Here is an 18,365-nt window from a genome sequence, read left to right as displayed (position 1 = left end):
TTTTCTTTCATGGCAAGTACTACTTCCATCTTTACCTTCCCTAACCCTTGGCTGGAAAACAGGATAGGCTGGGCCTGACTTCTGGAATACAGGGCTTAGACACAGAGGGAGTTTTGTTCTGGGTTACACAGGACACGATTTCAGCAGTGTTTTCTATCCCAGGAACTGTCAGAGGCAACTTCAGCCACAGCAGCACTGGCAGAAGCCATTCTGGGCAAAAAATCCCATCAAAGAGTGCTTCAGACCCTACTCTGGGAATTTTTAACTAACACTAAATTAACTCCACACCCCCCTGGACTCCCCCACAGCAGTTTCTGGAGGTAAACAATGAGTATAATAGCTGACCAATATGTTTTTAGTTGGTTATCACACATTAAAATGACAACGCTGAAACTCAAGAGGAGCAGACTGACATGTAAATGCAGAGGTTTTGTCCTTATGCAAATAAGGCACAGTTTACTGTAGGCTGATTTTTCCTCTGTGTGATATCTGGATTAGTAATTAACATTTTAATTAAAGATGGATTAACAAATATTAGGAAAATTATGTCTGGAACTGTTCAATTTAAAATCTACCATATATACACAGATAAACATGCCATTAAGTGCAAGTCATTTTCTGGTCTGTGTAAAAATGATGCGATTTATGTCTTTGAGAGACAGCATAATAATTTGATATTATTATACATGGAGATAACTACTGAACAAATATAATACAGGGGGAATTTTTTTCTTTAGAAGCTATATAATTACCATTAAGTTTCAGATGTTCATTTTGTGGAAGCTCTGACTGCAGTTCAAGCTATAGACTAGTTGAACTTAGCTATGTTCAAACAGAGCATGGTGGTGAAGGAGGACACACCGTTCTAAATGTAAATTGTATTAGCAACAACATATTGAGATTTCTGTACTCTTTGTTCCATTTGCGGATTTTTTGCCACAAGAATAAATCACAGTGTGCTTTCTGTTCTTGCAGCAATCTTTGCAGGGAGAAGCCAGAATCTGCACCATGTGCTTTTCACTCTGCATCTGGTCTCCTTTTGTCGAGGCACCCTGGGTGCTGGGTTTGCTTTTTCTGCTGTGTTTTTCTGCGAGGGTAAAAACTCCTAATCTCCATCTCACCTTCTTACCAGACAAGGCAACATCATGATCTGAGAATAAGTGGCACTAATGGCCAAAAAGTCAAATAGAGAATAGGAAAAAGAGCATAATGTGAGGAATATTTGGACCTATTTACTGGTCATTAAAATTACAGATAAATTGCACTTTCAGCATGGTCACAGAAAGGAACTGGAACAGGCACAATTATGGCAAACAGTATTATCAGAACCTGCAAAAAACTAAACTGTTCTCATCAGCACCTTTTAAACCAAGCTGGATACAGCTGAATGATTTTCCATTTGTAAAAATTTACTATACTTGGATGAGTAGTAAATAGCATAATACATACAAAGAAGCATTGATTTATAAAGCCAGCCTTTTTACTCTTTAGTCCCAAGGTGTTTTAGCTTTCAATAAAACACTCGAAAGAAATGAACCCAGATCATTGTAGTGCACAGTTTCTAAGGCAGTAGCAAACAAAACAAAAAAATCTTTTAAGCCAAATAACTTCAAAATGGCAAAGCTTTCTGGTTGTATAGTTGTTCAGCATCTCTCAGAGTTTAACTTCATTGATATGAGTAGTGACAAAGAAATTTATTTCCGACAGGTGCTGAGGAGACAGAGCACCCACTGGTGGGTAGAGACACACATTCAATGAGAAGCAACTGCTAAGCAAATGAGATCCACAGCTAAGCAAACAAAACTGAATACCTTTGGAAAGGGAAAAAGCCTTTTCATCTAGGCCAGTGTTGAAGGCAATATTTGTATAGGTCATGTCAGATTTGACTATGACTCCTTTCTGTATGTCAGTGTCATACATCTAAAAACTCACATTCAGAGCTTGGAAGGAAGAGGAGACTCAACAATAAAGTCTCTTGTGTCTACAAAGCAACTAGAAAACACTGAGGCAGCAGAAATGTATTTTAGAGCTGCTCACTTAAGTTTAAACATGACATTTTGTCATTTCATGGGCATGCAACAACAGAGGAATACTCACAATACAGAGTGCTAACTCTGACACCATGCATTCTAAAGGCTGTTCCAACATCTTTATGGAATAACTTTGTTAAACTGTGGTTAGGACTTCTGCTATTTCTGGTTGGGTTTTTTTTTCAAAAATACTAGTGTCAGTCTTTGTCTGGACCACACTGAGGTTCAAAGCTTTGAGCTTGGAACTACCTTACCCACATTTAACTGTGCAAAAATTGGCACTCGACAAGAGCAGAGCCCGTGTAGAAAGGCAGGGATGGGGTGAATTGGTTTCTAATAGGAAAGACTTTTCTTGCCTTCCCAGGCAGCCTCATGATTCTAGCAGACAGCAGTGGCAAAGCAAACACAACCTCAGAGTGTTTCTGAAAAATACAACTGCATGATTTAACATCTTTGAGGTACTGAGAGCCATTACACAGCCTGGCCACAGACCACAGCCAGCTCCTCTGCAGAGGCAAATCCCTGCAGCCACCTACAAGGCTGTATCCCAACAGGAATGACTGTATTCCTACTGGGTGTCCAGGTAGGTAATAAACAATTTCCATCTATTGTGAAGATCTTTGGTGTGAATTTCAGAAGTACAGGCCCCACACATTTCCACTGTAAACACTATAGTGTTTGCACCTGTTCTTTCTGTAAATGTTTTGACTTGTCCTCAGAACATGCTTTGAAATTGCCAAAGAACCAAGACCTTGTTCCTTTAACTTGTCAAGTCCTGCACTGCTATTAACATTGCAGGAATAAAAGCAGAAACAAACACAAAACCTCAACTGCATTATTAAGAGAAGAGAAATACAAAGTGCTGGTCATAAATTACACTGAAAGTTCTAAAATGCCCTCACAGAAGTTGCTGCAATGTTTTGAGGGGAGAGAGGGTACTCTGAAGTGGCACATGAGCTACCTGAAGCTGAGCTGTCATAGCAACAACCTCATTAAAGCACCCCTCTTGGGAGTGCTAACCTGTATTCCAGCTGTGGAAAGATGTCATTTATAATGCGACTTAATTCAGTTAAGAATCAAAGTATAGTAGACAGCAGAAAAGTGAAACTGCTAATTTAAGGAATTCATAAATGAACACGAATACCATATCAAACAGCTGTGAAAAAAATCTGGCTTTTGCCCTCATCATCTTCCATTCCCTGAAACCACCACACCACTATTGCAGTCTTCAAGCCTATGATTTACAAGTTCTGGCAATTCCTCTTTCCTTGCCACCATCCCTGTAACCAGGGCTCAGGATGTGGCTCTTTTCTTATCCTGCCACCCCTACATAGAAGGCATTGGCATCTCAACTGCCCACCCTGACTGTCTCCAGCTCTCACACTGAGCTCTTACCCCAGCAAGTTACACCCCACAAACAATCCCACAGCAGGATCTGCTTTGCTCCTCTACTGCACCATCCTCAAGGTGCTTCCTTCAGTATCCATCCTTCCCCCAGAATCCCCCAAAAATGACAATTCAAATGAACACTATGATCCTTATTAAGAAACATCTGCCAATACTCAGGGCCGCCTGGATATGATACTCATCACTTCTCTAATGGAGTGGCTGTGCAGCAGCCGAATAAATTCATGCATATTTGGATTTCACTTTTAAAGATCTGTGATTTAATAACTAATTGACAGCAATAATGCATCAACAATATGTTTTGGAAGGGCCTTTCAGTTTTTAGAGGAGTAGAGATAATTGCAGATGAAAAATGAAAGAAAATGGCACTGCTTAGTAAATGAGTCGTTAACCTTTCAACCCGAGAGCTCCCGCTGGAAGCCTGACCAGAGGGACTGCAAGAGCTCCAGCAGCTGCAAGAGAGAGAATAAAGTTAATTCAGCTTTGGATTTCTTTTCATTTTTTTTAATGCTTACAAAACTTGGTCTCCATCTCCCCAAAAGAGTTGCTTGCCACAGCATTTTATGCATCACGAGGCAGGCTCAGATATTTCCCCCTTTGGTAGATCTTACAGTGAAGGTGAGCTTTATGTATCCTTGCCCATAATGTGCTGCCTGCAGCATTTTAAGCTAAAACACGAACCAGTAATTTGGTGTCAGTGCTTTGACCTTGAGTGATAAAAATCACAATTTTCCCTTTGTGCTTGCAGCTCCCCAAACAGCAGTAACAATCTCCTCAAAGGTCAGGGAGATGCAGCCTGCAGGGCAGCACTCCTCGCATGGGAAGCTGGGAGAGGAACAGTGACCAGCAAAGCACACAAACTCCCAGTTTTAACTTCTGTGAATCCCAGAAAGTGTCTGAAGTCATGATCCATACTGCTATCGCTCAGTCGAGATTGCTTGGACAAATTACATGAATGTTTGCATAAATCAGCTCTCCAAAAAATACTTTTCTTTTAACCTCATTAAATCTTGTTAGGTCTTAATCCACAAACTTGATTCAAATTTTGGTAAAAATTTGAAGACTTGCAGCTCTGTATTTGGATCACAGCTTACAGTGCTATTGCTTAGAATAACAACACAATACAGAGACTAAGCAATAAAAGTATCTGGGACTTGCATAAAATAGATTATTTACATTGGGCTCCGGGTATGACTTGAGTTAAATAGAAAATACTGCTCATATTTGCACTGATTTCAGTTATCCTGCACAGCCACACTTACCGAGAGACACACAAAATGCAATTATTATCTTCTAGCTTGCTGGTTTGTTAAAACAAGCCATCTCTGCAGTTCAAGGTATGGTTTTATCCAGTACACATGGATCTCTACAAGACTTTCTGTATTAATGTGTTTATTTGTTAACTGTTGGCAGGGTTGTACAAGAGTACTTTTGCAGCCAGTTGCAACTTACAGATTTTACAATAAAAAGGGAGAAATATTGGCCAGATAGTTAATTAAATGGCACCGAAACAGTTTTTTTCCCCTTTCACAAATTCCAGTTAGTATTCCAAACCTGTCTTAGGTGCCCCAATGACACAAAAACCAATAAATCTTCATTTATTGTCAGTAGATTTCTAACCTGGCTGTTTTAAACAGCATGATGAACACATTTTAGCAGAATATATTAGCTGTGCCAGTTTAATAAGAGGAAGATTGATGAAGCCTTTCCGTTCTTCCTGTGTACGAAGCACAGCACTCAGGGAAGAAAATCCTTCAGATTTTCCTTCTTCAGCAACACCATTGCCTTTCCTGGGACACCATTTCTCCTCCTTGGGCTATTACTAGCCAGTCTTCTCCAAAAGAATTTCCAATGAAATTCAGGAGGAATTTCAAGCTTTATCAGCACCCACCTGAGAAGAGAGGGGGAGGAAGAACAACCTCAGCCTCGAGGACTGTACTGCTGTGCCTAAGCTCTGCACAGGTTTCCCCTCCCTGTTGGGTACAAAGCCAACACAAACTGAATGTGGTAATCTGGGCCTGACAGGGAATGAGGTCTGAGGAGGGGGCACCCTCCCCTGGGGAGGAGCCAGGGTACAAGCCAGGTGGTCCAGGGTCAGAGCTCCATCCTTGACCCCTCACTCCAAGATCAGCATCAGCAGCACCACCAGCACAAAAGGCATGTCTCAGATCAGATTCTTTGGCAATCAGAGGGTTACTAAGGACAAAAGAGTGTTTTTCTTCCCCATTATATAACACTTAAGACTACCCAGAAAAATACAAATGCTTCCTTTTATTATTTTTTTTCCTTAAGGAGAATACTTAGCTCACATTTAAAATTGCTCCAAGAACTAATGCTATTCTTGGTGCCTGCATCATTCACATGAAGAACCAGACTACCACACCATGAGCAACCTTTCTCTACCACCATCACAAGAGAAGCAGAAGCCCAACCCCACTCCTTCCAGAGGTGCTTTACCTAGTCCCAATTGTTAAGGTATTTTCCTTGCAAAAAACCCATAATTTACCAGTTTTTCTAAAACTTTCCCCAGCCCCTTGTGCAGAAAAGGCTGCAAAGGGAGGCAGGAGTTGTGACCTTGCCAAGTGTATGAGCCCCAGAGGTCCAGCAGAAAGGAGATGTTTTGAGAGGTGTTTCTCCCCCAAATATGGGTATGCATATTGTTACTGGCTAATGAAATTCATACTCTTACCTCCCACTTACTCCTGAAGGATATCCTTTTGGATACTTTGTGGTCCAACAGACTTTGACATCTAAGGACCTTTTATTCCTCTTGTAATTAGAACAAATGTTCAGGTTATTGAGAGAATTAAGAAAATCAATATTAATGAGCTTTTGGACTATGTTATTAGACGGTTTCAGCCGACAACCGCAAAGTACTCTGGCTTACTTTGACAGGGTTTTGGGTTTGTCTGTTGCTTTTAAACACTAACAGACTCCTCAGGGCAAAAAAATGGTAAGTCTGTGCACCCAAGCTGACCAAATTTTAAAAACTCAGTTTATAGCAGTCATTACACACTCCTGCCCTTAAAAACAAAAGAGCTCTAAAGAACAGAGCACTCCACCAAATACAGTTTTGGGGTATGTACTTATATTAAATATAACCAATTGCTTTAAAGGGCAACCATTCCCACAGCACAAAGTTCACATAAACTTTCCCACAAGACCCAAATGCAAACACTATCTGCAAAGTCCACACACTTTGTATTTCACCAAAGCTTTGCAGAATACATTTAGCATAAGAGAAAACACAGTTAGGTTTTACTCTTCACTTCATCCTTTTTGACAGAAAGATGTCAATAGAAAGGTACTGACAGGAAAGCTGACTGCAGCCCATGCAGCTTTATTACTGAAGTATAGGGGGATTACGTGGTGTTATTGAAATATCACTGCACTACTGCTGACTTCTTTTTTTTTCCCTTCACAATGGTAGTGATTCCTACTGGGATGAGTTACTTTTAAACTTCACTTATTTATCAGTGGGGAAAAAATAAAAAAATAAAAAGAATTCTTTAAGTCTAGAATAAGGGAGGTGAATGTAAAATACACCCACGCAGACTTGAGGTCCCACAGTAGGTTACCATTCATTTCTATAAAAATTAGAAGCGGATCATCCATGAACTCTTCACTACTACACTCATTCCCAAAAGCAAGTGCTTCAAGAAGCCTCCCGTATTTTCAGGAAAGAAAGAAAAGATGTTGATTTCCCCATGGCTTATCAAAGACAATACTTGCACATACCTAATGTTGCTGCTTAACTCTTCATGTATTCAGCAACACAAGTTCTTTTTGGTTCAGAAGCACTGTGGAGATTTTTAGGGCTTTTTGGAACTGGACATGGCTTTTCAGCTTCCCATCAAATAAAATAATGCTGTAATTTAAGAAATAACCCTCCTCTATTCACTTCCAGCTTGTTTTTTTTTCCCTGTGGCTACAAATGAAAACACAGCATTTGACAGACACCTGTACCATCAACAGCTGTGACTCTCTGATGAGCTCAGTAGCACCTGGCCTCCTGAAGTTGTAAGAGAATTTCCCAGACATGAGATTTTGTAAATTTGACAGGAAGAAAAAAAAAAAGGAAAAAAGAGAGGGATATCCTACTCAAGATGAAACCAGAATTTGTGAGGTGAAATAGGATGCACACCACTCTGCTGGCCCACTAGCAAAAAAACCCATGGCCAGCTTAAGCTTCTCAGGTGTGCCATGTTATGCAATCCAAGATTTCCACTCAGGTGGGGCAACTTTTCCACTCAACAGAAAGCAGGAAACCAAAAGAAATTAAATAAAGATGTTTTTTAATACCAGTGAGGGGAAATTACTTTTGTGCATGAATAAGTGGTAAGCAGTTCAAGATGACCACCCTCAGCAGACAAGTCCTCCCTCCCCAAAAATCAGCAGAAGAATCATCAGCTGACTTCAGAACAAGCACGCTGCTGTGTTAATTTACTCCTAGTAGTACACCAAGGACATGCTGTGCTATCTTTAGAAAAAACTGGCTAGTGTGGGGCGAAGCAGACTGTTGATATATTACGCTCTGACATTTTTCATTAAGATATATAAACTTGTGGAAGATGCGCTCTTTAATTTGCATACTTGCATCATGCTTTTCATAGCCACGTAAACAGACTTTAATGCACTTCAATTTCTTTGAGCTGCTGGATTAGCAAAGGGAATGCAGTAGAAGGATCTGAGTTGTGCCACACCTACCGGATCTCAGCGCTCATTTTATGCAAATGCTTTTAGTTATGCTCCTAAGGCTCACAGCCACTTATTAAAATATCCTGAATTTTCAAGTCTTTTGCTGGTAAGTCTTCAGAGCAGCAGTCAACAGCAGAATGGCAATCACGGGCAATCACCGAGAGTTTAGTTATGTTACAACTTTTTGTGAGGCACTTCTGACACAGTGTGATGCCATTGTGGGAAGACAGGCCACCAATTAATGTAAATCAGCATGGTTTCATCAAGGAGCATTTAACTATTCTAACTGACACAAAATCATAACATGGTTCATATACTCATTACTGAACACCACTAATTGGTGTGGGGAGTTATGCTGTTTTCAGAAAAAAGTATGGAACTTATGAATTGTTCCGAGAATATTCCACAGCAAAGGTAGCAATAGCATTAGAAACACAAGCAGGCTTTAAACACTTGAATGTGCTTCAAATAGGCTTTATATACTCAGCCTCACAGTTTGTATCAGAGCCGTATTTCAGAATTTTGTCATCATCTGCTGACAACCATCTGCTTCAAACTTCTTACCGCCCTAAGAGTGGCCAAAATTGGATACTGACAGGGAGAATTTCTACACAGAAAGCAAACGATTCACAGGACAAAATAAGTGTCAAAGGCTGGAGACCTGGACACAGAGGCCCAGAAATCCAAGGTAAATAAGAAAATTATAGAAATTTAGATCTGACACTCTCCTACAATACTACTGCAGTTGCAGTTCACAAGTCTCTGAAAATGCAGAAGCAGCAGATTAGCTGACACCAATTCTCCAGAGGAGTATAATCTATAGAGTAAATAGGTAATATTGTGTACTGTCAACTCTACTCAACTCACAGCCACTGGAAACCCAGAGAAAGAAATGTAACACAGCAAGAGCAAGCTGAAGAATTCATTCAGGTGGGTCTGTACACACACACTGACCTGAATAGCATGCTCCAGTTTGAAGAAATGTGATAATGGGCCACTTGGGTCAGGGCATCAGATTCTATCTGCTGAGAAAAGCCCTGGTACTCCTGGCTTTGCTGTACTTAGCACAGCACCTCTCATGTCTCCTCCTCTACAGCTCCATATACATATGTATATATGTGCAATATATTCTCACAGAAGTGGTTTACAGCAGCCCTACAGCATCACCTGCTCAGGTGAGCCTCCAAAACATCTTTTTGCTAAGCACAGAACAGCTTTGTTTCCAAAGGCATACACAATCTGTAGGCCTGGGACAGTGCTTAAATTTTCACACTTTTATAATCCAGACCTGCCTCATCTCCCTTGCACAGGATTTAACATTGCAGCCTCAAGAGTTTTGCCTAAGACTCCTTACAGTAAGATACCACTATGGAGAAACCATTTGCTGCTCAACATTCTTTCTGAAATCTAAATATAAAAATAAAAACACTTGGCTTAGGACTTGGGCCCAAGGAGAACAAATTCCATTTTGCAGCCTTCCTCCACTCCTTGTACTCTTAAACTCCCACTGCCTGCTAACATCCCTCAGAAAAAGCAACTTCAATAGTTACACAAAATAAACCTATTTTAAACCAAGTGTTTCTGATGAATTTGGAAGGCAGGCCAGTTTCCCTCCAGGAGAAATATGACTATCAGCTCTGGAGAACACACAGGCTTGACCTACCCCTCATTATACTTTACTAAATACTGCTGGAAAAACAGCTGCTTTAGGACAGGTTCCAAAAGAAGGTCAAGCGTGCTCATCCTTGGATAAATCTGCAAAGATTCATAGGGAACTGATGTGCAGACTAAGAAGGTGCCACCTTTATAATCCTTCCACATCTCCAAAGCCAATAGACATTTTTTATGAAGAAAAGGGTAGTGCATCATGTAGAAGACCAGCAGATCCTTCTGTATAGAAAAAAAAAAATAGGTTTAACCAATCAATGACTTGCAGACCATACACATCTTAGCATATTGAGCTGTCTAGAATTTTCTCAGGTTTTCTTTCTCACAGGAAGGCAGTTTCCTGGCAAAACCAGATGTTTTTACATGAAAAAAATCAAATAAACTTTATTAAAATAATTCATGCAATAACTCCTCTTCTAGAGGATTATTACAAATTCTGAAATGAGAAGTAATCATGCATGTGATGCACATAATTTAAAATTAGATAAGAGAAATATAAACATGGATTCAGTTAAAGAAATCCTGCAAAACTGAACCAACTATTGGAATAGAAATATTTCAATAAATAGATATTTCTTTCATAAAAGTCATAGGGCAATACAGACAATGTAATTTAATTAGAGATCCTCTAAATAAGAATTTCCAGTGAAATTTTAATAAAATTGTTCAAAGTTCCTTTACACTTAGATGCAACCTGATTCTATTACATCAAGGACAAAACAAAGAATCCATTGACTTCAGTGGTCTTGATGAAGATTTTTTTGTTTACAAAACATAAAAAATGTTTTGCTTCAGAGGAGAAAAAGTCTTGTTGGCAAATGACACACTTTGATTTCCTAAGCACACAGCTTTACACAAATACCAATATACTTTAGGTAAATCAGTGTGTGTTTGCATATGCAAAAGAGCATCCAACCAGCAATGAACTTACTCTGCTCTCTCCTCTTTTATCTTCCCTGTACCTGCAAGCAAAAAGAGGCAGGTGTTTTGTGGACATCTACCTATCATGTAGAAAATTGTTGTGATTTTTTGCGATCTTCTGGCATTAGTGTAACTTTTTCAAACTCGCATTTTTTGACTACACAATACTACAGCATTTCTCCAAAAAAAATTACACACTAAGAGGGATGTATCAGAAATGGTGGGTTTTTGGTACTTCCAGTGCCTTAGAATTATTGCGAAGAACTTTGCTTGAGGAAAAATACTTTCCTGCATGTTAAGGGAGGCGGAGACCCAAGTGTTCCACACCATATCACAGCCTCTGAGAAAATTACAAACAGCAGCCCAAACTATTTGACAATATCAAAACTGTATTTAAAAAAGTAGCACTGACACGATGTTTTTGTTAGTTTCCAGGCAGTAAATTACAATCACAAAGCTTTATAAGAAAGCCACATGGGAATTTTTGTGGGAGCATGTCCATGTGTTCATAGAACAATCTTCTAGACAGAGTACCTCTCATCAAAAAACTGCATTTGCAGAGCATTGCATTGGCATTTGTCTTGCTTGCACACAGCCCATCCCCAGCCCAAAATACCACTGCAAAAACCAAATCTGCACCTTTTCATTCTCTCTGCTCATTCGAGGAAAACCAGGAGGGACTCTTATGAACTGCTGTTAAAAACAGAGCCCTACAGTAGTGAAAACTTTGAGGAATTATAGATACTATTCTGATGGCTTAGATTTTAGCTCCTAGCACTTATTCTACTGCACTTGAAGTGCAAGTCATTCAAGAGTGCCATGCCCAAAAGTTACCAAGGGACATCCTACAGACAACCAGGCAATAGATAGCCCAAAATGCGTGGGTATTTCCAAGAAAAGGAAACAGGTACATCCTTGTTTCTGAAGTGAAGCTGAGTTTCAGCTGTCTGGCTCCTCTGGAAGGCCTCATCACTCAGCAGGAAGCAGCAGGAGAGGTGTTTAGGAGCATTGTCGGGTTGGGAAGAGCATTTCAGGATGCAACGTACCATATCTAGAACTCGTAATGCTGTAATCTGTTTTTCCGCCTCAGAGAACTAGGCTGTATTTCCAACTGCATGGAAATAAAAATCTCCAGGCGTACCTCACTTCCAGACTGGCATTACATCATCTCTAAAAAGCCCTATTACTTAGCAGCACACTCTGCATATTGCAGTGTTTTGTTATTAATACACCACTGCAATTTATAGCAAAATGGTCAATAAAAATGCGGTTTGTGAAGAGACAAACAGCCTTCTCTCCAGCCTGCAGCCCTGCCCTCAGACTGCCAGGGCTCATAACCACCACACACAGAGCCCAACCCCAGTTCTGGATTTACATACTGCTGGGGAAGCAATGACATATACAACAACAAAATATAATGGGCTCATATAACACTTCCCAGGTACAGAGAAAAATCTTACTCCTGCTATGTGGATCTTGCAAATTAAATCAGATTAATAACATGGTGAACATATTACTGGCAAAAGCATGTGTTTATCTCTAATGATCCTTCCCAGTTGCCATTAAATCTAATTAAAAGGCACTGACTGAGTTTTATTGGAATTCCATTACTGAGGTCTAATCCTGCTCTCCCACAGCCCAGCACCCATGGGAAAATGCCCTTCCCTCCTGCAGAGGCTCCAGAGCATCCTCACCAAAGGAATCCTGTCAGCAGGACCACGGCTGGGCTGGGCAGCTGATTCTAAAGCAACGAGTCCTGGTTATTTCACTTTACCAACTGCTTAAAAATGAAGATTTGTTTCACTTAACAGCACTATGTTTTGGAACATCTTGGGAATTTGTCCCATTATGGTCAACAACTGGCTAGCTATCTGGGATAAGTTTACAAATATTTTCATCTCTTCGATAGAGATAATTTATGGGGAAAAAAATTCAACTTGTTCAATTAAAAAGCAAACTAGTGGGTTGGACAGAAGGTGCAAAGTCATTATTTGAGTAATTATATTTTTAAAGAAACCCAATTAGTTCCTAATTGCACTTACAAATTTAAGACCTAGTTCTCCAATGTCTACACTTAGCCCAAACTGACATTAAATACAGACGCAATAGTCTGTATGACTTGCTTAGAAGTAGCCAAGTTCTGCTATTTTCATCTTCACTGTTCATAATTAAGAATGTTTTGAGGAAGTGCAATTAAAATGAGTTCTCTAAGCAAATTTTTTTTTTAATTGCATTTGAAGAACAAGACTATTAAGCGACAGATTAATGCATAAAAACCAGGAAAAAAGCAACAACACGCTGGGATACCAAATATGCTACTGTAACAAAAACAACATTCTATTATCTAAATTGCCAGCCTTTCTAGAGAAAGCCATAATTCTAAATTCACAAGTTACAATTACGTAAGTCCTTTGAGCCAGTGCAAAATGGAGAAACCAAATTTCTTCAACTGCAAAAAAACCAGTAAAGGATCTGTAAGAAGGTGCTGGAGGAACACTCACTTCCAACCTGCAGACTGAAGTCAATGTGAGTTTTGCCAGGTTAAATGCAGAAAGATTGGGGTCCATATGAACCTCAAAGGTATGGCGTACAGTCAGATTTACATAGCAGCCGTCACGCAGCTCTTCAAAGGAAGCACTGTGTGAAGTGAGAGCTTCTCTCCAAGCCTTTGGAGGACAGCTCCTTCAGCCTGCCACAGCTCCAGCAGAACTGCTGTGATAAATTAGTAAAAGGCTTGCTGCAGAACGAGTTTACACATAGTCTTTTCACATCAAACACCTAGTTTTGAACTTTAAAACGCAGCTTAGCCTTTAAATTGTTTGTGTGTTTCTACCACTTTCTTTTTACTAAACTTCAGCTCTCAGAAACCACTGAAAGAACAACCCAGGTAAGAGAGAATGTGCACGTCAGTTCACAGAAGCCCACACACAGAGCTCAGGCTCAAGGAGTGCCAGGGGTTTGTGTGTGCACTCACAAACTCAGCTGAGGGCAGACAGACAGCACTGAGTGCCTCCAAACCAGTCAGCGACTGAAACTGCACTTGTGGACATCTCCCACCATTCCTGACTTTAATTAACCCTTATCACACATCCTGCAAAGAACTGTCCCAAATTTTTTGATATATTTTCACTCTCCTCTGTAATTTTGCCTCTCTAATGATAGGCATGTTTTTAAGTAATGTTTTTTTCAGGTAAATAAATAAACAGCAAAGTCACTATGACATTGGAATCATCTCTTTTGCACAGAAGATACTAATACTTAATATCTGTGTTCAAAACAACAGAGTTAACTATGGGAATATCCACCTCTGTAGTACAGCGCAGAAACAGCTTTTGTAGGTTTTTTCAAGAGCACTTTCCAACAGATGGCCAAGCTGGAGCTCAGTCTGGTGAAGTACAGTAGTGCTGGTACACCCAGTTTCCAGCATTAAGCTGCAAATAATGACAAAGTCGTATTGTAAAGGCTCCCAGTGCAGTCAGTCACCTGCTGTGGCACCTCACCAGGGAACGAAGGCCATCAGCAGTCGTCCCAAGGAGACAAATTTATTTTGCCTGGTTTGTGTTTCTGCCACAGGGTGAGAAATCCAAACTCCCACCAGCCTGACTTTAAGCCTGAAAATTCCATTTCAAAGTAATTTGCTTCCAGATTTCACTTAAATACGGTCATAGGACACTGTGAGAACAATAAATTCCCTGTTAAGTGGGATGAAGACAGAAGTTTTGGAAGTCTTTTTGGGACTGCAGAAAGGAGTAAAATTCATGAAGATTTGTTGTCCCTTCAAAAAAACAGTTTTCAAATCAGAAAAAAAAAAAAGTGTGAAATGCCATCACTCATGAACTTGAGTTTTAAGTTATGTGACAACATTTTCCCATCCCATATAAAGTGGAGCATCTCTTGTCTGCACGACTTTGCTGAGAAGCTGTTTCACCATGCCAGTGCCTGCCTGCGAGCTCCGAAACACTAAAACCACACATGAAAGAGAGGGAGAAGACAGTGGCTCAGTGCTGCTGACAGCAGTGACGTGCCACCAAAACCCAACACAAACAAACCTCAGCATAGACAGCAAGTCGATTAATAATGAGCAATGCAACTCATTAATACTGGTGTGGATAGACATCTCACTGACAACACCAAGATTACCCAGTCAAGCTCCTATTATCCAGGGCATCTCTGCAATTTGGATCACCTCTAGGTAATCACTCAGTTAGTGCAGTGGATCCATGTAATGATGCTCACAGCAGCAGACACAAAAATCAAGGATGACAAAAAAGGGTGTAGGAGCCCAGGCAGGGAGCAAGGTGAAGCTCCAAGGCTGGGAAGAGCTGTGGGAAGGAAACGCCCACAAGAACCAGAGAGCACCGATGGGACCTGTGAAGTTCCCTTAAACCTCTGTAGAGAGAGCAGGTAACAAATGTTGCCTTCTCAGCTTCCCAAACTGTTTGCAAGGTTTTTCTCAGGCTCCATAAATTCATTTGTTGCAGCTATACTGTGAAGGAGTTGCAAGTGTCACAAGGAATCTGGGTCCATCCGTTTCCTTAGGAAGAACTGACTAAAGTAGAAGGAAAAGAAATCACCTCTTTGTGGCTTCAATAGCACAACCTCAGCTGCAGCAGGACTTGGCCCTTATCCTACCACACTCTCCTGGCTGGATTCCCTTCTGCTCACTTCCCTTTTTCCAGCTCCCCCTCTCCATAACATTTTCTCTTCACAATTTTTTATATGCATGAAGTTAGAGGAGCTGTAACCTGGCTGAGGACAGACCTGATAAGACTGAAAGAATTTAATTGTATTTCAAACCCAGAGAAAAGGGCTTAGATAATTCAAACTTTGGTGGGGTTCACCCCCCACCTCTTTTTTCCTCCTGATGTTGCCCACTGATCTAAGAGAAAGTGTTACCTCTCCCTACAGCACCTCACTAGTAAGTTATATTACCATGGCTACCACAACAGTGCTATTAACACAACCCATGACATTTTCCCAATTCTCTTAGTACCGATGGCCAACCTCAGTGCATTCCAAATTTCAGTGCCTTTCACATACAATAACCTTAGCATGCTCCAATGACTCAGAATTTCCTCCTGTAAAGGAAAATCAACTTGGTATGGTCAATAATTTTTACACTGTATCATAAAGTTTATCTGATGTGCAAATATAATTCCCTTTCTGGATGCCTCATCCTGAATCCTTTTTAGGTTGAGACCACTTGACATTTTTTGTGAAACAAAATGCCTTTTAAGTCATAATTTGTGCAGTGCTCAGTTTTGATAAGACATGACATTATGATATGATGAGTTAGTTGATTCTAAGTAAATTTGATTTATCCCACTTTTGGGGCTGGTATGATTTACAAGGATGCTGCCTTTTAAGATAGGATTGATTTTAATATAAGCTGGCAGCACCTTTTTTTTTTTTTTTTTGGGTGAAACACTAAATCAGAGCGAGGGAACTATGAAAAATAAAAAAAAAAGGTAAAATGAAACAAAATTTAAACACCAGAAATTAATATTCATGCATAATTGGCACCTGCTTACTGCTATGAAGGAATACAGAGAGACAAATCAGTTTCCAAAACAATTCCACAAAATGTTTGTAAGTTTTATTTTTATTCATAAAATCAGATACAAGCTACAGTTGCTGAAATCTAATCTGACCATTCTGTGAATACTATGGAAAGTTCTTGAAATATTTTCCATCAAACAAGCACTACCACGACCACGAATCTTTGTGAACCAAAAGCAAAAGCATATGTACCCTTCATAAAACTGAATAGATTTCCTGAGACCCTTTCCTCTCTGGCTGTCCAAGTGCCGTTCTACAGACCACTATCCTCATTTCCTTGCAATATCCCTGCACCTTGTGATGCAGTGTTTTACACATGCAAGTTTGCGATGCTGCAGCAATACTTTCCTCGTTGATAGGTAGTTATTTCTCATTTTCGCAGCATGAATCACCTATGTAATTCTGATGGCTACGTGGGAAAGGGACGGGAGAGGTTTGGCAGTTCGACTGAAGCAGAAATCTATACCCCAGACCGACTGTGCAGGGGCATCCGCACTCACCCAAACGAGTTGTAAGCAGTTAGTAAACAATTTAGTAGGTAATGTGTACGTGATGGAGAGGAGCTGGATGTCTAACAGTGAGAATTCAAGGCTTTAGAGAGTTACATTTCTACTGAGATCTGACTAAACCCTCGCAGAGTACGTACATCACCCAGGGCATCTCATTCATGAGACCACGCAGTTTGGGAGCTGAAGGGCTACAACAAACCGACAGACAATTTTCTGATGAGGGGGGGTTTTCTACAGCGCTAAGAAAACCTGAGTCAGAGCAGCACACCGCCGTTCTCGCACCTGAGCCACACAGAAGGCGGACTTGGGCTATACTTAGAAAATATCCAATTCAAACATCTCGCAGGAAGATGAGAGCGCTCTGGTGACTGTGCAATAAGCGACACGAACCCAGAGCCCCGCTCCGGCGGGGGAACCGCAACCCTCTCGGATCAGGGACTTCTCTGAGCAGAACAGAGTTGGAAGTTCCGCGATAGCCCACCCCGCGGCTGCGGGACCCCGAGCCCCCGTGCCCAAATCCAAGTCCGGGCACGGAGCGAGCGGCAACTCGGGGACATTGAGGAGGGAACTTTTGGACGGCTGTGGGAAGCGGAGGGCGCTCGCCGTTCCTGCGGTACATCTCCGCCGGCCGCAGGGCTGCCTCGGGGAGCCGCGGCCGGGACCGCGGGGGTCGCCGGCACCAGGGGCTCGCCCGCCCCGTGGCGGATCGCACCCCGTGGTTCGTGCCCGAAGAGGTCATCGGGACCACCGGGCACATCATCCCGCTCCTCACCCCCGTGTATTCGCCGCCGCCAAGGTTCGCCCCCAACCCAGCGCAGCGCGTCCGCAATCCGGGCGTGCGGGAGCGCGGTGATGGAGCGCGGTCAGGGGAGCGCGGTCAGGGGAGCGCGGTGATGGAGCGCAGTGAGGAGTGCGCTCCGCGGCCGCGCCCGTCCGCGCAAGGCGCAAGGGAGCAAAACTTCCCGAGCAGAAGCGGCGGGAAGTTCCGCGGCTCCGCACCCCGCCACGGACGCGCCTTACCTCCGCGGGCTGCAGCTGCCAGCGCCTCGGCGACGGGCGGTAATCCCCAGAGCGTCGCCAGGGTCAGGAGGAGCGCGGACATCGCGGCGGGCGTGCGGGAGGAGAGGCTGAGGAGCCGAGCCTGTCAGCCGCGGGCGCGGAGCGGCAGAGCCTGTGCGGGAGGAGGCGCGGCGGCACCGCCGGCACTTTGCGGAGCGCGGAGCGCGGCTGGGCTCGCCGCACGCAGCGAGCGGGCAGCGCGGGGCGCCGGCGGCCGGCAGCGCCGCGCTCCGCCCCGCACCGCCCCGCGCACCGCCCCGCGCCGCCCCTCACGGCTCCGCGCGCCGCCCCGCGGGGCTCCGCGCGCCGCTCGCGCCGCCCGCTCCCCCCCCCCCCCCACCACCACCGCCGCCACAGCCGCGCGCTCCCACCCCCCCCCCCGTCCCCGCACGCGCGCGCCGGAGGCGCGAAGCCGCCTCAAGGGAGGCGCCCCTCAGCCCCTGGGCCTCCCGCCTCGCGTGGGAACGGGGATGCGCTCTGAAATTTGAGGGCTTGTTTCGTCTTTTTTTTTTTT

The sequence above is a fragment of the Haemorhous mexicanus genome, chromosome 8 (assembly GCF_027477595.1).
Source record: "Haemorhous mexicanus isolate bHaeMex1 chromosome 8, bHaeMex1.pri, whole genome shotgun sequence".
In the NCBI taxonomy this organism is placed as follows: Eukaryota; Metazoa; Chordata; class Aves; order Passeriformes; family Fringillidae; genus Haemorhous; species Haemorhous mexicanus.
The sequence above is the reverse complement of the archived record's forward strand: the minus strand, read 5'-3'. Positions refer to the sequence as shown.